Source organism: Dermacentor silvarum, chromosome 7 (genome assembly GCF_013339745.2).
Source record: "Dermacentor silvarum isolate Dsil-2018 chromosome 7, BIME_Dsil_1.4, whole genome shotgun sequence".
In the NCBI taxonomy this organism is placed as follows: Eukaryota; Metazoa; Arthropoda; class Arachnida; order Ixodida; family Ixodidae; genus Dermacentor; species Dermacentor silvarum.
Window position 1 is genome coordinate 42,987,570 of NC_051160.1, and position 21,336 is coordinate 43,008,905.

Here is a 21,336-nt window from a genome sequence, read left to right on the forward strand (position 1 = left end):
AGAGAGGGCACCGTATAAGGGAGGACGCCATACTAGAGAGGTTGCCGTCTCAGGGAGGACGCCGTATTAGAGAGGACGCCGTCTCAGGGAGGACGCCGTATTAGAGAGGACGCCGTACTAGAGAGGACGCCGTAAGAGGGAGGACGCCGTACTAGAGAGAATGCCGTATATGGGAGGATGCCGTATTAGAGAGGGCACCGTATTAGAGAGGACGCCGTATAAGGGAGGACGCTATATAACAGAGGACGCCGTATAAGGGAGGACGCCGTATAAGGGAGGACGCCGTATAAGGGACGACGCCGGATATAACGCAGACCACCCAGCGCACACCCAACGATCTTTAACGCACGCCCAAATTTAAGTGCCCGAGCGTTTTCACCTTTCACTCGGATCGAAATGCGATGGGGAGTCCAACCCTCGTGCGCTTGTTCCACAGTAGAACCCCATAGCCGTTAAACGTCAGCGCCGGGTCTTACTTGAATTTCAGAGATAGTGTCAATTATTTCTAAGCTCATTTTCTAATCTATTCGTATTCTTAAGACTTTGTATTTCGCTGCTGAAGCTTCAGTTACTGAACTCTTGGTGGTATCATTGTAGTCGATTTTTCTTCCAGTGCGTCATAACCAAGGCCTGGATTGTCGTGCGCACTTTGATAAATAATAAATATTAATTAATTAATTAATGAATTAGCAGTAGTAGGAACACCCTGCCCGCTCCTTGGTTGTCACGTTATGGAACTTCCAACTGCAGCAAAATGCGAGACGGGCTAGTTAGTCAATGTTCATGGCGATATATATATATATATATATATATATATATATATAGATATACATATTGTGGAGCGACAGCTGACACACGCAAAGAAGGGTGAAAACGAATAATGATAGGAGAGCGCTTGGGAAACATCGGCCGCAGTATCACTTACACGAACAAAAAAAAATCCATCGCGATGAGCCTCTTACTGAACAACGAAGATATGCCGATTTATATATATATATAACCTATATTCTAAAATGTGTTATTCAACCAAACCAAAACCAAGGAGTGAGGCAAGGCATGCATTATACCCCTTTTGATAAGCGGTGAGCACGATGTGCGCGTACTGCAGTATAGGAACAGGCCCGCGGCGGGCATTTCGCCCCGAATGACGAGAGAGAAAGGCCAGCCAATATCCGTTCCGCACCGGGGAGGCAGCTGCTGCCAGATGCCGGCCGTAACGTCAAAACAAACAGCTTCCCGCCGAGATCGGCCGGCCTGCTAAACAAGCTGTCCGTAGTCCTCTCCGTCAACTCCCCGCGGCTGCTCCTAGCCCTTCTCGAACAAATCCTTCCGCCCTGCCTGTCTCTCGTGATTGTCTCAAGGAGATCGGAGAGAGAAAGAAGAGGGAGAGAGAGTGGAGTGAAGCCATAAAAACGTCCGGCTCGCAGATTCGAGGGCACGGAGCCAAGGACGCTTGCCGACCTCGGTTCGGCCACTGGTATGGTGGAACCTCGTGGTTAAGATTCTGCAGAATACGTTTTTAAAGCGAAGCTTTCTATGTCTCACTGGTTCGCCCGTGAGTGCCGAAAACGCATTGCAGGAAAGCCTACTTACACAACGGAACTTTACACAACGGAACTATCTGCGTATCTGCGCACACAGTAGAACAATCTGCGCATGTGTGCACACAATCGTAGAACACTACAGTTTACATTCGCAGTTGTACCGATAAGAACAATGGGAACTGCAACGCCACGCTTCCCAGAAGAACTGTGTATGTATGCACTGCATTACGCGCGTCACGCAATGCATTCCCGGCCGTCACCATGGGTAGGCCGCGCGTGCAGCGCACGGCAGAAAAAGAGGCAGCCGTACGCGAACGTAAGCGCGAGCGCGATCGTGCCCATAAGACCGATCCCGTGTATCGGCAACGGTATGCTGTCCGTGAAAGTGTGAGTGTGTGCGTGCAATCAACGGCTACATGATCTAAACTAAATGCTATGCAACTTAACGAAATGTGTCTTCATTAAGTGTCAACATTAAAAAAAATACAATCCTAAACATGTAATCAAATCACATATGCATCGCATCGGGTCGCTCGGCATTTCTTGGGTTCGTTGCGTGGTCGTTGGTTTTGGACTTTGCCTTCGATTCAGTTGGCGTGGGCAAAAGCTTCGCGTTCAACTAACTTTCTTTAAGAAAAGGGCTTTGATTTTTTTCGGGATAATACGCTTCTCTTTCTTGTCTCGATGATACGACTTGGTTGGATAACACGTTGGATGGTACGATTATTCGGATGTTGCGCTTTATTTTCCGGTTCCTGCGAAGATCGCTTCAACGAAATTCACGGAAACCGACCACGTGACCCGGATTAATGTGACACGTGTATATAGAGAAGGTTAAGATCGAGATGGCGAACGAGAGCAGCTTTTGTTTAGTTCTGAATGGCGGCGTGCGATCGCTTATTGTAAATAAAGAACGCGGAGAGCATATAAACAGGGACGAGAAATTATACCGCGTAGATAAGTGTGATATACGCAGCTGCATCCACCCTCGACCTCCCCTCTTCCTTGTTTATGTTTACCAGGAAGCCTTTTACCTTGGGAGCACCTGTCGCAACACGTGGCAACGGAGACATCATGCCCCCCTCCCCTGTATTCTAGAAGGATTCCTCTACTCAGCCCTCCATGCTCGACTAGAGAAAGTAGGGAGCCTACATGCAACGCCGTTTGAAAACGGAGTTGCATGTAGGCCCCCTAAGAGAAAGTGGGTGGCAGCGCCACGCTTCGGCAGAAGGGAACACTGCTCTTCTTTGAAGTTCCACGGCAATTCTTGAAAAGCCTAGTGTCTTTTTCAGTCAAGGGCCGGCGTTGTGGTCGACTCGGTCGTGTGGACAAAGCGCTTCTAGTGTAGGGTCGTTTTAGAATACGGTGGTTAGCTTTGACCTGCATCCACGGGAGCAATTTTATTGAGGTTTATTTTGTTTAATAAGCAACGTTTATATCTACGAACCATTGCAGAAAATTTTTAATCGTGCAATCAACATGTTTCTCTCTTTTTTTCCCTAAATATAGAAAAACTGAGAAAGAAAAATTAAGCAAATGAAAAAGAGAGATCAACTTGAGAAACTACAATTCCGCAGTGACAACAGAACACGTATTACAATAATGTATTGTATCAACAAGGAAGTTGCAGACAAAATGAAAAAGAAAAAAAAACTGCACCAGAAGAAAAGATATACGCTCTCTGCGCAGAGCTGCCGGTGACGTAGGGTTTAATTCACAAACGTTTTCGTTCTTAAGTTTTCTGTATAGGCTGTGTCCACTAATAACATGTCGAACAGCACGTTTGGATGGCAGCGGCTCTCGCAAACAGTAGTAGCTTAAGTACTTTTCTTTTTGTGAATGCTGATATTTATCCTACACATGACCAAAGTTCCTTCACTTACTGCTGCCTCATTTTTACTTCAATCTCGCTAGACGATCGTTTATTTTTCTTCTTAAAATCCGCTACATTCATTGAAGCACCCATCATCTGTGCTTGCGTGGTCTTAACAAAAAAAAAAAAAAAAAGGAGAACGGAGGAACGCTCATTGTACTCGCGTATCATCATCACGGAGGAGCCAGGTGCTACCTTTACGTCAGCGGGTGAAGCTTCCTGATGGCAACTAAAACCATGCACGAATTAGGCGCACAACAATATCCAATGTTTTGTTTTAAAAGAGGCGAATTAACCAAAACAAAACATACAATATTTTATCTAAATCTGAACGAAATCAATAATGTTGTAAACATTATATTTACCTTTAAATTTGGAAGACATAATCGCATCCGAGCTGTAAAATAACAACCACGTGGTCCGCTTTAGACTTGTTTATAGATGCACTTAAGAGAAACGCCTTTTTTTTTTAGCATGATCTCGCTGTCGTAAATACAGTGCTTCAATCTCACAAGTTTTTCTGTCGCTTATGCATTGGACTGCATAACCGTAAGGACCTCGATTGCATTCTGAAACTTTGCATAACAGTCTAAATAACGGTGTACTTACTTTCGCTCACAAAAGAAAATAAGTTTGTATCGAGCGTAGTATCAGCGATAATCCAGAAGAATATGTAGTAGGCATAGTAATCTTGCTCTTAACAATCGCAGAAAATTCGATGGCTTTTCTTAACTTTATCCGTGAAGTGTATTGATGAGGCTGCATCCAAGGTTCGAGTTCCGCGAAGGTTCCGCGAAGTTCTTTTTTTTTAATATCGATCGCGGTCTATTTTGAAACGACAGAATGCTTCCTCCGTTGCTTCGCTTCGCGATTGCCGTGGTGCAAGTGCCGATGGTCCCACCCACAGAAAACGCACGGTGCGCAGGTTAAAGTTAGAACTGTAGTGCGAAGAAAAGTCACGAAACGCCTCGGCGCGTAAGCTACTCACACCTCTGGCAGCAGGCGTAGAACGAGCAAGGCAGTCATCGATTCTTTCTCGGTTTAATGACTCTGCACCTATAGCGCACGGCTATTTCTTGCACTGCACTTTGTAAGATTCCTTTTTTTATTATTTTTTTTTCTGAACCTTAGGCGCGTTTTCTCAGCTGCGACAAGAATCACGCTTTGGAAGGAGGAGAAACTTCGATTAGCATAAAGATAATTACGAGATGTGCCTTGAAGTTAAGGGCAGTTTCATTATTTTGGCGCAGTGTATACAAAGGCGTACTTTTTATTCAGGAGTCCCAGCCTGACGAAAGAAGCCGTGATGGTGCATCTTTTATATATACATAAAAAATATGAACGAAAAATAATCTTGCTTTAGGAAGTAGGGCATAGAAAACAATACTGGGATCATATCCAACAAGTGAATGCAAACGCCTGCAATTAGCCTGGAAGCTTCGAGAATTGCATATGGCTACGTATCGTAAACAAAATTAATTAATTTTTGTAAACGTAAATAATGCTCTGCGTTAATTGTTTTAGTAAAATATCCTTGTGCTGCAGTTTAAGATTACCAGGAAGTACGCCTTAAAATGCTCTTGATCTTGTTACAGCTTGTGATGTACTCTTGAATATGACAGCGTACTCGTGTTGTACACTGCACTTTAGCTAAGATGCGAACTGCAAGTGACTGCGCTAAAACGTTAAGTTAATTACAATCTCTACGACCTGCCAGTCACTCGCTGTGCAAATAGCTAATTTGCTCTTTGTGCTACTTTGGCAATAAACAAATGTGCTAAATTGAAATTTCTGTGAAATGCGTTAGAACCTTCCAAATTATTCCTTTTTTTGGTTTTAGCATTCTCGTTTTTTTTTCGGTGGTTGGCTCCTTGTTTAGGCCGGCCTATATATGACATGTATTGTTTGGCTAAGCGAGCAGGCGTAGCTGGTGTCACCCACGATGCGAACCTCACTTAACCCACATTTATAATTTAAAATAAAATCTCACCTACTCGCTCATCTTACTGTCGCTATGAACCGAGAAAGAATGTGTGCAAAAATCTTTGTTGAGTGCTTCGCTTATTATACGCCCCACGTTCGCCGCCACTGTCTTGTTCACGTACATGGAGACGCAGCCTTTGGCATCTAACGGTCGCATATAATTTTTTTAAATTGTTTTCCACTTTGTAACATAACCGTAGACAATAAAAAACACCTTGAAGAGCGATTGTGTCCAATAGTTGCGTTCGGGTCTCAGGCGGATATGCTACAAACCGTTATAGCCATATTAACATCTGGGAAGCTTAGGTAGCAACAACAAGCAAACACAATACTGCAGAATGCTTCAAGGAGCCACTGTTGGCGCTATACAGATAATCTTGCGAAGAAACAGACGCTGAAGCCCGAGTAACCACAGGGTAGCTAATTGTTATGTTTAATTGAAACGCAGAAATAACGCGGTAGAGGGAAATGAAACTGGACGAGGACATACCGTATTTATGCGAATACAGGTCGACTTAATTTTTTTTCGGAAAAGTTACCCAAAATGAGCTATCGACCTATATTCGTGAACAAATCTAGCAAAAGTGCGGAGCTAAGACGAACCCGGATATATCGAATCTGCAGAGGATCATAAAAATTTCGATATATATATATATATATATATATATATATAGGAAAATCAGAAGCACAACTTCGCGGTTATCTTAGGTTTATTATTTTCCCAACAGTTTCGGTCAGTGGACCGACCTTTATAAAGGTCGGTCCACCGACCGAAACTGTTGGGAAAATAATAAACCTAAGATAACCGCGAAGTTGTGCTTCTGATTTTCCTAAATACGCTTGGCCCATTGAAAAATCCAGTTACTATATATATATATATATATATATATATATATATATATATATATATATAATACAGATCTGTTTGAAATATTGTCGAGGGGATTTCACGGTTATTCGTTACACCCAAAAATTCGTTATATGTGAGTTCGATATATGCGGGTTCGACAGTATACAGGGTGTTTCAGCGAACACTTTCAAAAATTCTTAAAGCGTGCCTGTGGCAGATAGCCCAATTCTAGTTAATCAGCTGGTCTACTCGAAGAGGCGGACATTACTTGCACAAAAAATTGACATGCATAATCGACTAATTAACAAAAATTCACTAATTAAGTTTTTACCTAATTATCTGATGGCCCATATTGCAATTTACAAATTGTAGCCGTGGAGTTCGCAAGGCGGATACACTTGAAATTAATTCTCAGGTTGACACCACTATCGAGATATTAATTCCCGAACTTTGCGGAGAAATGCATTGGCGTTCCAGTTAAATTCTTTAAAGAATGTCGCTTTATGCATTGAATCACACAATTAACTGGAACGCCAATGCATTTCTCCGCAAAGTTCGGGAATTAATATCTCGAAACTGGTGTCATCCTGAGAATTAATTCCAAGTGTATCCGCCTTGCGAACTCCACGGCTACAATTTGTAAATTGCAATATGGGCCATCAGATAAGTAGTTGAAAACTTAATTAGTGAATTTTTGTTAATTAGTCGATTATGCATGTCAATTTTTTGTGCACGTAATGTCCGCCTCTTCGAGTAGACCAGCTCACTAACTAGAATTGGGCTATCTGCCACAGGCAACCTTAAATAAATTCTGAAAGTGTTCGCTGAAACACCCTGTATATTATGTATTTGAGGACCTCCGTCGCACCCGCCCTAGAGCAAGTCCGGAGATTACCCGAAATGGCTTTAAAGAACACTGCATATCCAACGCACTCGACGGCACTGCTGACGACATCGTTTGGGGTGCCGAGGGCCAAGAAAGCCGACGACGACAATTTCTCACGTAGTTTAGACGATGATGCAGCTTGCGGCATCGACTAGCGAGATTTACACGGGTATCACACGGCGCCCTCTCGATCTCGATCGATCTCGATCCGGATCGAATTTCTCGGTCGCGATTAGCTTCTTCTCTCAATCTGCAAAAGTGAGCCAACCACTGTCGAGAATCTACATCCAGATCAGGATCGATCCGGCGATGTGACGCAGATATCAGTAGCACAGTTTAAAGTAAATTAAGGTGCCTTACATTCAAACTTTATCGTTAAAAAAACAAAAAAAAACATATGGGTCGACCTATATTCAAATTTTTATTACCTATTTTTATTCGTCGGCGCGTTCAATATATAGGGGTCAACGTATTTTCGAGCAACCACGGCAACTTTCCCTACGTGGGAATCACACCCACAGCTTTACCCCCTAAGCTACCATGGCGGCAACCCATCCGGCCACTATCTTAGGCGTTAGTGTCCAGGTACAAGATTAGTCCTCAGACTGCTGACGCTACTAACTCAACGACGTTCACTTAAAATGCTCAGCAATCTAGAGGCCAATGTTGCTATGTGGTTGATCACGAACGTTCTGTAATGCACTCTGGAAAAAAAATATCTCCCTCAGTCAAATTAACTTCTTGATGGCCACAATACATTTTCTCCCTCGACACACACGCCCACATGCACGCACATAAATATATAATATGTCCACCCGGCCTACCAAACAAATGTATGACTTAGGAGCAACGCGAGGTTACGAACAACAACAACAACAAAAGAAAAAAACGAGAAAAGTATTTTTGTGTCCAGAATGCCGTTCTGCGTCGTCAAACAAAGAAAAAAAACTGTTGCCGTTTCATGGAGTTTGTTCCGGCCCTCTCAGTGAGACGTCTTCCTCGCCTAATGGCGCCCTAATGGCGGAAGGAGATGGAGCCGCGTTCGGCTTCCCTGTAAGAACCACAAGACAGCCGTTCCCGCAGGACTCGTGGCTGATGGGGTAAGGCGCGCTTTATTAGGACCTCCGGGGGCCATACTCCCTCTCTTTGCCAAATGATCCGCACTCATAATATAAGGGGGACCGGGTCAGACCGATCCGTCAGCGTCGGCTAAATGAGCCTCATCAAAGGCCCTCAAGATACAGCCCAGGGCCTGTCCTTACTTCTTTTTTTTTTCTCGACCGCAGCTGCACATTGCGTTATCGTTTTATTTCAAAGATACCGCTGCTGAAGATAATGATGATGATAATAATAATACTCATAATGACGATGATAATGATGTCATCATCATCAGCCTATTTTTGTCTCCTGCAGGATAAAGGCTTCTCCCAACGAACGCTAATTACCCCTGTCATGCGCTATAGCTGATTCCAACTTACGCCTGCAAATTTCCTAGTTCCATCCCCCCCCCCCCCCCCCTAATTTTCTACCGTCCTCGACTGCACGTCCCTTCCCTTCGCACCCATTCTGTAACTCTAATGGCCCATCGGTTATCTACCCTAGGCATTACATGGCCTGTCTGGCCCCGTTTATATATATATTGTACTGGAGATTATCGGTACTGGCACGGTAAACTGTGAAAGAGGAAGTCGACGAACTAGGAGTGCGCGCTCGATCAGTGTCCAGCTGAGACTGCTCCGTCTTCTTGTACTTCAGTCAGACGGTCGGCTTCGGTCATGGACGCATTCACGCGCTTACAGAGGTCGATGACGTCCTCAATGTAGCTCGTGAAGGTTTCACCGCTTTGTTGAGCGCGACCACGCAAACGTTGTCCAGCACGGAGTCTGCGCACAGCGGGACGGCCGAAGACCGAAGTGAGGGTCTCGGTGAAAGCTGACCAGGTGGGAAATTCGGCTTCGTGGTTTCTAAACCACAGATGTGCCACATCAGTCAGATAAAAAATGGCATTGGTCAGCTTGTCGCGATCAGACCACTTGTTATGCGCGCTAACGCGGTCATACTCTGCAAGCCAGTCCTCCACGTCGTGATCGTCGGTGCCGCTGAAGATGGCAGGGTCGCGCTGACGTACCGCACCAGAACACACAACAGCCGGGGGGGCGGGAGCGGATTGCGAAGGGCCCGCGTCGTCGGTCATTGTGGCCGCAGATGGCAACGTACGGCTGCGGAGCTCCAGGTCGGGGAAAACGTTAACCCAGCACCTCCACCAAATGTCACGGGATGTTCTTGCAAGTCCACAGGACGTCTGACTGAAGTACAAGAAGACGGAGCAGTCTCAGCTGGACACTGATCGAGCGCGCACTCCTAGTTCGTCGACTTCCTCTTTCACACTTTACCGTGCCAGTACCGATAATCTCCAGTACAATATATATATAAACGGGGCCAGACAGGCCATGTAATGCCTAGGGTATATATATATATATATATATACTACAGCGGTGCTGTCTATAGCTAGGGTTATATGCATTTTTCGTGTCCGTCAAACATATGCATGTGCAAAAACTCAGCTCCCGCATTTGATGCAATATCGCTTCAATCTATGCAAGAGCTTATCCGTCTCATCGCTTTAATACGCATTTTCAGTAGATTAGTTATCAATAGGGATCATCTTGAAAATCAGTAGACTCTCAGATATATATAATAAGGGTTTTTCAAAGATTTGCCCCTGTGCGACCCGCGTCCGCCATGTGTACGCTCGCACCGCCCTCCCTTTGTCGTCGTTCCAAGCGCATGCGTGCCTGGTTTCCTTCCACTCTCCCGGCGTGGCGGTCCCGTCGCGCGTATGTAGTTTCCTCCGGCTTCTCGAGATGGTGGTAGTCTTTCACGCGAATGCATGCCGCCGATCAAGAGCGCCGATCAAAATAAAAGTGTGTGCGTGCGTGTCTTTCTTCGGGATGACCGCTGTCGCCGCTGAAGAGAAATAACCTTTGATCTAAATTCTGTGTCACGTCTATGGCGTGTACTTAACTGCTTCGCTGGTAATCCACCTTCACAGCAGCGGAATGGCACGTAAGCTTTCGTGATGTCCACTAGAATATCGGCTATCCCCGTTCGGTTTCTGATCCACACCGCTCCGTTCCTGTCTTTTCACGTTACGCTTACCATCTGTTGTTCCATCGCATGGCCTAGATAAACGTATTCCTCAACAGACTCTAAAGACTGACTGGCGATCGATCCTGAATTCTTGTTCCCTTGCCAGACTATTGAACATTACCTTTGTCTTCTGCATATTGATCTTCAACTCAAATATTAGACTTTCTCGGTTCAGGTGCTCAATCACTTGTTGCAATTCATTTCCAGTGCTGCTGAGCAGGACAATGTCATCTCTCAGCAATCTGAATCTCAGCAACCTGCAACTCAGCAACCTCAGCAACCATCTCTCAGCAACCTGACAATGTATACGCCGTTGGTCCTCACTTCTAAGCCTTCCCAGTATAATAGCTGGAATACTTCTTCTAAGCATGCAGTAAATAGCAGTGGAGAGATTGCGTCTCCTTGCCTGATTCCTTTCTTGATAGGTAAGTTTCTACTTTTCTTGAGGAGCACGAGATTCTAGACATGTCGCACCCCCCCCCCCCCCCTCATCGGAGGAAACGGAAACAATACCACTAACACACTAAGCACTACTGCAGTGCTATCGGCTTGGACGCAGGGTCTACCATACACCACATCTAAAACTAACGAGAAACCAAGGCACCGACTACAGGTGACTCCAGCGCAATACCTTCAGCCACGGAACCTTACTGCATCATTTCCAACTACCGCTATACAGCTACACCTGTCCACACTGCAACGTGCCAGACACCCTGGTGCCCCTCCTACTGCCATGCTGCAAGAACACCCGAACAAGCATCACAACGATACAACCAATAGCAGCAGACGCAGACCCAAACCTCCTCACTGAAACGTGAGAGTCTGCGATCTCCAAGCCGGACCTGGTCTACCAGCGCGAACTCGTCGTGCGTGCCCGGCGGGCAATCCAGGCCAGATGGTTCCTGGAATAAGGGACTCTCCCACCTCGACTGACCAGTCACTGTTTAAACTAAAGGTTTACTCATTCATTGAGGAGAACCAAGGTAGCTGGGAAATCATTGTAGATATTACCCAAGATATTCACATGCGCCTCTTGCACTCATTGATTACGCAATGCCTCCATGACTGCTAATATTTCTACTGAATCAAATGCCTTTTTATAATCTATAAAAGATTATTCCAACTTGCAGGCGCAAGTTGGAATCGGCTGGCGCATGGCAGGGGTAATTGGAGATCGTTGGGAGAGGCCTTCATCCTGCATTGGACATAGAGGTTCATTGTACTCCGCAGATTTCTCAATTACCTGACTGATGACATGGATGTGATGCATTGTAGAATATCCCTTCCTGAAGCCAGCCTGTTATCTTGATTTAAGTGTTGCCCCGATTCTATTGGAAATTATCTTGGTGAAGATTTTATACAGTACTGAAAAGCAAGCTAATGGGCCTATCGTTCTTCAATTCTTTAACGTCCCCCTTCTTATGGATTAGTATAAAGTTGGCATTCTTCCAGCTCTTGGGTACACTTGAAGTGGTGAGGCATTGCTTAAAAAGGGCTGCTAGCTTTCCAAACATAATATGTCCTCCGTCTTTGATTAAATCGACTGTTATTCCATCTTCTCCTGCCGCTTTTCCAAGCGACATGTCTTGCAGGGCCCTTCTAACTTTGTCGCTAGTTATAGAAGGAGCCTTTGCATCCTGTTCATCCCTATTTTCAATGAAGGTAGCGTGGCTGCTCTGGGTACTGCACAGGTCAGTATAGATTTATTCTGCTGCTTTTAATGTAATGATATCAGGTTTAACTCAAATCAAATTTCATAGTTACTTTATGCAAATGTACCCTCCATGGTCAGAAAGAAAGCCAAGCAGTTGCAGACTTTCGTACTATTTGGTCTGATACAGTTATTGGGATCATAGCGCTTAGGTGACGCGGAAGAGGAAGAACGACAAGGACGGACGCTAATAATGCTTGTCGTTCTGCCTTGTCCGGGTCACCTATGCGCAATGGTCCCGATACGAGGTAAGCAGGTTGTTCTAATTTCCCTTTGCGTGGAACTGTGTCGAAGCATTACGGGGTTAACGACGGCATATCATTAAGCCTCTACGGTAGCTGGTATACCACTGTAGTTAAGAGACAGCCTGAAACGCTTAGGAAAGAACAAAGATATCTTCCCTTATCATCAGCAGCGTCTAGCCGGACGAGCGAGGAATACATTAGAGACGCAAATGTTGGTCCAGCGCACAACAGAAAGTGCGCAAAAGTAGACAAATATTAAAGCAGCACAGTGGACCTGCAGCAAACGGGATGGCCGCGGGAACCGGAGAACTCTGTGAGCATATATATATATATATATATATATATATATAGAAAGAATGAAGAGAACTCAGTGAGTATACGTAAAAAAGCATAAAAAATGCGAACGGACTGCTCGTAGACGAACGGATCTATATTGAGGCACCACACACGCACAGACACACACACTCATTCACTCGTTCTATCTCTGCCTCTTTCACACGCCCAGAATGATATATGGAAGACGCAAGGAGGACTGTTCGCAATGTGCCTGGGGCGATGACGAGAAAAATCGGGTACGAACAGACACGCCAGGAGTGGGAAACAACCCTGCGGTGCGGAAGATGGAGTGCGAGATGGGAAGACGAAAAGGAAAGGAACCGAAGCTGTCGACGTCGATCAAGGGAGTAGGGAAGAGGAGGCAACGGAGACGATGAAGGGAGACAAGTATATGAAGGCGAAATGCGGCGAGTTGCGAAGAAATAGAAATGAACGGAGTGTCATTAAGCGCCCGCGCAGCACGCTGCCTAAGGAATAAAGAAATAGGGAAAATGGGGAGAGGGTACGGCTCGCAGTACAGGTAAAAGGGGAGCAGCTACAGAAGGCGTCAGGGAAAGAGACTAGAGGAGAAGCGTGCTTATCGATGCAGAGCTACAGGGGCCCCTCGTGATTAAAAAGTACCGAGCAAGATAAGGGGAATGGGGAAATAGGGATGTGGAATCGAAGTGAATGAAGGAATAGCAGGAATGGCCGCGGCAGAAGATAGCGGAGTGAATAAAAAGGAACATCCTGTCTTTCGTTGCTGAATCCTACACGCTGCACCTCGAGTATGCCGAAAGAGCGCAGCAAGAGAAAGGGAAGTATGGATGAAAGGAAGAAGGTACCGACGTGGATATGGGAGGTGAAAGGGGAATAGCATCGACGTCAGACAGGAGAAAAAAGGAAGATAGGAGCAGCGAGAGTCATCGGCCGCCGACCACTAGGCAGTAGACCACGCGTATAAGGAAGGCGGGCGGTCGATCCCATGTACGAGAAGGCGATTGGGCGGGGTACTATCGTGGTCGCTTGATTGCGCTCGTTTGTTCGGCGCTCCCGAGCACCTGCTGAGTCCTCCCAATCTCCCCAACGTCTTTCTTCCTTTTTTGGGGAGGGAGCCGGCTAGGGCCACATAGCCAGTTGACGCGCTGTGCGTAGGTCGTCTCGGAAGCGTTGTTCCTGTTGTTATCTGCCACCGCTTTCCGCTCTTGTTTCTTTTTCTGAGATTTTAGACGGTAATCTTGAGCTGTTTCTCTCTCTCTCTGTCTTTGCCTGTCTGTTTCTTGTTTTATTTTCACATAGTTTCGGAATAGATATTTGCGCGCCGTGCGCCGTTGCATTCGAAAGAAGCATTGGAACAGTGTGGATTTTGCATAAACAAACTTGCGAGAATATTTCGGCGGATGGCGACGGATACTTCACGGCTTAAAGAAGTACAGACACCTATCTTCGAAGTTATAGAAACTGCACCAAGAGCTTCTTGCAAGTGAAACGATCAAACTTAGCGAATATGAACTGCAGCAAGGTTGACATTTGGCCGAGTTGGTACGCTTCCACTATAAAGCGAAGGTAGCCGGAACGAACAAGAGCAGAAAAGTAGGGAGAACAACACAAGCGTTTACTACGCGTTTCATTGAATAAACTGTTAATTGCGAGTAATAATAGCTTGGGGTGTCCTTTTTGTGTTTTTTGCGCGGGTTTCTGTCACGCTCGGAAAAACACTTATGTAGCCCGTGTTGAGCAACAGAAAGCTGTATCGGTAGTTTCTCACGTTTCTTCACAATTTTCTCATTGACACTTTGATAATTAGGACGGTGCTTCTTCAGTTAGATAGCTAATTACAATTACCTAATTGAATCTCAATAAGAAAAAGATTACTGCCGGCTACTATACTGTACTGGAAACAATGTGCGCTAGGCTTTCGTCGAGTAACGCAAGTGCTCTTTTTTTTAAATGTTGGTGCGTGATAGTTGGGACACCCTGTATAATAGAGCCGCAGGACTGCGTCTTCGGTCTTACGGGTGCAGCCGATACGAGGCAATTCATCAGCAATGCTGGGTCGCAAACCCGGCTTCTTTATGTTCTCCTCTTCCGAGATATGATCGAAGAGGGTAACAAGTGTTCGAAGGCGTGCCGTGGGATAAATGAACCGTGTCACGTGTTATATGTCCCTACTGCTATTATCGGGGTTCTAATAGCAGACAGGATGCTTCGGGCCCCGGTCATATCCATAAACAATCTCGGGCGTATATAACACGCTGAACCGTTCGTTTACCGGATGGAACAATTATTTCCGTCACCCTATACGCGTGTTGTAGCCGTGTATAGGACCTGTGGGCTTCGCGAAGGGATGTAGGTTTATAACGGCAACGTATATGAGACTTGGACGCTTTTATGACCTCTAAATTTTCTCTCTCTTTACGCATTGAATGAAAACCAGACGCAAAAAACTTTATATTCACGCTTATGTCATCTTGGAAAACAAAAAGGTTGAACTCGTGTACGCAGTGCACGCAATGTAAAGATAGCTGACATCGGCAAGAAGCTCACTCTAACTTTTATCAAGCTATTTTCTTATATTCTGCACCAGTAAAGGGAATGTGTGTGTGCTTTTTTTTTTATTTCGTTATGCTCCCATGGAGGTTCGGCAAAAAAGACATAATAAATGCCCATATACAGGGTGTCCCTCGTAACTTGTCGCAAATAAAAAAAAATGTGCGAGTGCCACGTATAGCTGGACAGAACCAAGCTAATGTGAACAAATAATAGACCGGCTGTCCCAACCGAATGTCACCGTATATATATATATATATATATATATATATATATATATATATATATATATATGTGTGTGTGTGTGTGTGTGTGTGTGTGTGTGTGTGTGTGTGTGTGTGTGTGTGTGTGTGTGTGTGTGTGTGTGTGTGTGTTTGCCGTGTATATATAAACACATATGTATGTGTTTGCAGGTGTGTGTGAATGCCGCCCGTTCGTCCTTTGTTATAGTCTACATATCTGAACTATCAAAAAGAAAACGCAAATCGTGTGTACGCGGTGCATCGCTTTTACACCCAACCCCAACGCCGGTTGTAAGCCTGTCTTTGGCAAACATGCCCGCGAAAAAAAGTTTACTGAACGTCAACTGTTGAGCGCACGAAACCGAAGGGAGATAAACAAAAGACAACAACAAGATAACACAAAAGACAACAAAAAGATAAAGACAATGTCATATTTGTTAGCGCTGGAGATCTCGTCGTAAGATTGATCGCGTCAGACGAATGCGGCGGAGACAGATTGCCTGCAACACATGCGTCGTTGGTGCGCGCGCATATATCCTTAGCTCACGAGCACCGGTGGTATAAACAAGTCAGCGCGCTGACGGGGGGTTCGGGAGGGAGAGGGGTGGAGGGAGGGGTAGGCTCTGGCCGTCTGCTGCCTGCCCAAAGACGCCAAACGCTCTGCAATGCCAACCATCGTGCAATGCCGACATTCCTTAATCTTTTCCTTCTTTCACAGTTCCTTGTAATACGTCTTTCACTTTAGGAAGAACTAAAAGCTGCCAGAGTTGGCCGTCTTATGACGCTTTCCTCATTTTCGCCGGCTTCGCTAAGCTAACGCTAACGTTAGGCAATGTGTCTGTTGCGAAAAGCAGCTGTATATGCATTGCAGTACGAATGCAGGCTGTAACTATAGCATAAGCAAATGAGAGAACTATAATAATAGAAACGTCATGCAAGCAAAATACCTATAATACAAGCAGCTGGTTGATTCCTTTCGTTCGCCCGTTTAATTATCAGGCCAGACTTTTTTAGTTTATTGCTACATCTGGACGTGATATGGCGAGCGTATAACACGTTGACTTGCAGATTCCGTTTTCTCGCGTGTGTTTCTTTTTTTTTTTGTGGCTTCAACGAAAGCTGAAATGTTGGACACAAAACACAAAAGCGTTACAAGAAGCTATGAACAGCGCAACGAGCGATCTGAAAAAAAAAAGAAAGTCGCAGTTTCGCCCAAAAGTCGAAGCATCTATCGCGATAGCAAATTAGTAGACAGAAATACGAAGTAAATATAGTAGTTTTATCGGCCGTATAAACTTGTAAACATTTGCCTGCTAAATAAATTAACAAGCATGGTGTCAAGCGTGCCCATGTAAACATGAACACATCTCGCTCGATTACCGCGGAAACTCGCTGTCAGAACGCTGGAGTGAGGAGGCGCGGCAGCAGCAGCGAGCGAATTGACCTTCGTGCCGGCTATCGCTCCAACGCGAAGCACAACGCATACCAAGCTACCGGCACTAGTTGCACTTTCTCCACGTCGCAGATCGCTTTCAAGATACGGCGCCTGCGCGGCCGCGCTGGAAGCAGTTGCCGCCGGCGTAGAACGCCTCCTTGCAAACTCCACGGCTAGAATTTGTAAATTGCAATACGGGCCATAAGGTAATTAGTTAAAAACTTAATTAGTGCATTTTGTTAATTGATCAATTATGCATTTCAGTTTTTTTTTGCAAGTAGTGTCTGCCTCTTCGAGTAGACCAGCTCATGAACTGGCATTGTGACATCTGCCACAGGAAACCTTTAAAATTTTTTGAAAGTGTTCGCTAAAACACCTGGTATAAGTACAACGCCGTTTTCCCATTTAGCTCCCACCAAAATGCGGCCGTCGCGGTTGGGAATCGATCCCGCGACCTCGCGAGCTTGGCAGTGCAGTGCCACAGCCACTAATCCACAACAGCGGGTGAGATTGCAATGATGACAGCACGTAATTAAATAGCTAAGTTGGGTTTGCACGTCGTGGAGCAAGAGCGGGGAAATTTGAATGATGTGTTTGCTGAGGAGGATACAAGACGAAATGTGAGCATTGGATGTCGCGACTTGCAAAGCAAGCATCTTCTTTAAATCAGCTTTTACCGACAACGGCTCAGTTTCTGGAAGAAATACAAGACTGCAAGTACTGTTCTGTGGCATCTCTCCTTCGGTAGTGCGATCCCCGTTGCCCTTTTGATGCAAGGTCTACATATAAGATTTAGCTACAGGTCGCAGCCGCCGGTGCGACTTGAATAAGTTGCTCAGCCAGGCAATCATCAACAAGTGCTCAACGAATAGCGTTGCTTGAAATGTAAGGCAACGAACAAAATGATCTATGCACTATGTCCAGAATAGTCCAAGTTTGGAGGAAGACATTGGAATGTGTTTCGATCTAGGTATATAGCCTTTGTATGCATCTGCGATAACGCAAGTCTTATCGTTTCCGTTCTCCCCGAGTGGAAGGAAGCAAAGAAAGAAGGCGGAAACTAGATCAAAGTAATCGCGATTTTCCTTCATCTTTTTTCATTTTTTTTTTCAGAGCTAGAAGTGTCAGTGAAAAGCGATATTCAGATCTTATGACTCTATCAGATAGCAAACAAATATGACAGAACTGCATTAGTTAGCGCCAGCACCCACAGAGAATACACCTAAAACTACTAAACTAAAAGTTTCCTTTTACTTATCTTTCTTACTGATCTGTGCATGCATGCGAGGGTCAGACCCTTTTATTTTTCTTCTATTTTTCTTTTGCCAATAACGTTTCCTCCACCCCCAGCTTCTCCCACTCACAGGCAAAACTTCGTCAAGCCAGAGAGCATTGATGTCCAAAAACAAGCAAAACCTTTGGGGTAATCATGTAAATATCGCCCGAAGTATCCAGGCACCAGAGAGAAGTGACTTGAGCGTCATTTGCATGAGCAACGCGAAAGCATTCTTAGGAATCCCGGAAGTTAGAAAACTGTCGATCAAGAAGCTTTGGAGCCGCTCGGGTAACCACACAACGCGTCGTAATGGTCTTATTGAAAGGCCGCTCAACGCTGTCGATTTCCTCAAGCGTTCGTTGTAGTGTTCAGCGTAACGGAAACGAATAACGCATAACTTGGAGCTCCCGCTTGATTCGCGCAGCCTAGTTTGCATATAGACGTCATTCTAGTTCTGACAACTACTCCCCTGCATCCATAGGCTTATACCCGGAACCACGGGAAAGAGCGCTTGACAAAGTCAGACGACATTTTTCTGTCATTCTTCTCTCTTTTTTCTTCTTCTTCTTTTTTTTTGCTGGATACAGCGCGTTTGAGGTAGGAAACAGGCCGATGCTGTTCGCTTCTTCCTTCTATCTTTGGTTCCTGCCTTTCCCGTTTCGTTCGTTTCTTCGCTCGCTCGCTCGCTTGATTGCTTGCTTCCTCGCAGGAACCACGTGACAAGCAACGATGCTCGTGTCAAGTACTGCACAGCAGTGCACGAGAAAAGCGCAAACCACAGCGCTCACAGATCGCTACTAACGAGACCACGTGGCTCTTAGTGACACTTTCAAATCACGCGCATGCATGCCAAATTGAATACAGCAGTCGTCAGACAAGCCTGCAAGGCACCATACACCTTCTTCACTGTCACTACATGGGCCACAGGCATGTACACTTTGCTCAGTGGCTATGGTGTCCGTGTTCGACTCCCGTGTTCGCGGGTTTGAGGCGGGCGTCGTGGCTTCGATTCCTGCCTGCGCCAGGCGCGCTTCGATCCGGACGGATTATTATAATGCTCGTCCATTTGAGTTTCAATTCACATTATACATCACGAGGGTGGCAAAATGGAAAAGCCCGACTTCGACTGTGCCCATATTTATCGCAGCCCAGGCGTTGCCTCAGGACGTCAGGCACCAGATATCGACCGAATCCGACAAAGAATGAAAAAGTAAATAGTTGTGTTTCTCGAATAGGTTTATAGTAGTGCGATTAAAAGACAGGACAAAAGAAGACACACAGGGTCGCACACAGCACCGTATGTGTCCCCGTGTGTCTTCTTTTGTCCTGTCTTTTAAACGCGCTACCGTAAACATATTCAAGATGCGTTACCAACAAGCCCACATTGCAACCCTGGCCGTGTTCCTCTGCGGGGGCACCATGGCCGAAAACAGCACGGGAAACCTCGTTTCCTGCCTAGTTCTGTTCCAACTGCGTTGATCACCTAACTTTGTCTTTGGCACGCTCCCGGATGTTCCACAAAGCTACAAACTGTAAAAGGAAGAAAAAATAAACTTTTCGACTCCTAACGCTTGGTCTCGTGGCAAAGCAAAGACCGGTCATCGGGCTGCACGAGTGTCGATATGCCCGCTAGAAGGCGCGCAAGTCGCACCGCGATGACTACTTCGCGTGACGACACCAGAAAGCGTCACTGTTGCAGCAGGTGCGTGCCCGGCGGGCAAAGTAACACGCCATGGGGACGTTCAGAATGCACGTCATTATCTTGTGCTACACGACATGTCGCCAACCTTCTAATCCATGCATAACGGACGACCAAACGAAAACGAATGACATTGTCGGACGTGAGCGATCGCGGAGCGTAAGGGTTGACGTCAACGAATTTTACGCGAGACCAAGTTAAGTACCTGAACTATCAGTGCGGAATACTAATATTAACAATTACGTCACGATACTTCGTACGCCGCACCGGCGAAGCTCATAACCACTGCACCGTCGTTTCGCATTGCAATAAACATTCTTTTGATGCCAGGCATTCTTTGCACCTTGCAGCCAACTTCCACCTCTGGACTCTTTACCGTCGTCTCGAGAAAAGAAAATGTGCATTTCGCTAAAATTAGAACCACGGTCGATCCGCCACAAAGCAACAGCCAGGCGCTCTACCCACGTAATCGCCGTCTTCCGTCATGTCATCGTCATCTCATTCGCCTTTGAACTGTCCTCCTCGTAATCGTGCCGTCGTCTTGTCCTTGTCGCCACACACACACACGCTCGCGTTACACACAATTTCCTAACTCACGCGGACGAGTTGCGCTGTCCATTTACACATTGCGGATATATCGAGGTACCTACCGGCTACACTGTTAGCTTCACAGAATATTGACTCTCACACCGTGTGAAATTTGGTCATTTTTTGTTTCATTACGTTGACAGCCTGCAACACAGCGTCCTGGAACTCTAGCAACAAACATTGTAGGTGGAAGACAGATCAGCGTAGAACCTGCCGCAATGATTGCCTCAAATAAAGAATTGAGTTGAATTCATACAATTTCAATTTGATCTCACGTTGCGTCGACACTGAGGGTGTGAGTGAAAAAGGGTGCCACATGGGCAGCTTGGACGGGATCTCCCACCAGCTACAAAATGGGCACTTGGTGCTCAGCTTAGCTTTATCCTATATAGCGACTGCCTTCTGAAATATTCCTTGGCAACATCTACTGCTTTAGAGTAAGGAACACACTGCCGTACGCTTTCTCCTTTTATTTTATTTACTTGTCGACCTTATCTGCATATTTGCGCACCTAAATGGACGCCCTTCATCATCAGCCTATATTCATGTCCACCGCAGGACGAAGGCCCCTCCATGCGATCTCCAATTGCCGCATGCCCATATTGGGTCACAAATTGTTATAAGGCACTATAAGTACAACTATATATATATATATATATATATATACTTCGCTGGCTGCAGCATGGCGTATATATACGCCATGCTGCAGCCAGCGCAGTATATCCGCGTTTGCTTCATATTAGTACGCAACGAAGCACGCATCCACTTCTTCCGCTCGTCATTCTCGTATACCACGTACAACGCCCCCCCCCCCCCCCCCCCCCCCCGCGCCTCTCCCGTTCTCTCCGCGTCAACCTATTTGGCGAGCCGTCGCGGATAACATGGTGTTTATATATATGTGGGTCAAGGTCCCCAAGGCGGCGGCAGAACGTCGATGATCGAAAGCAGCCGCGGCTTTCGTTACACGGTTCGGGCTTCGCGCCGCGGAG

General features: G+C 45.8%; 1 protein-coding gene across 1 annotated transcript in view; it reads right to left on the reverse strand.

Moving 5' to 3' along the window:
- Positions 1-21,336, reverse strand: part of LOC119457955 (sodium/calcium exchanger 3-like) — a 301,682-nt gene that overhangs the window by 127,797 nt on the left and 152,549 nt on the right.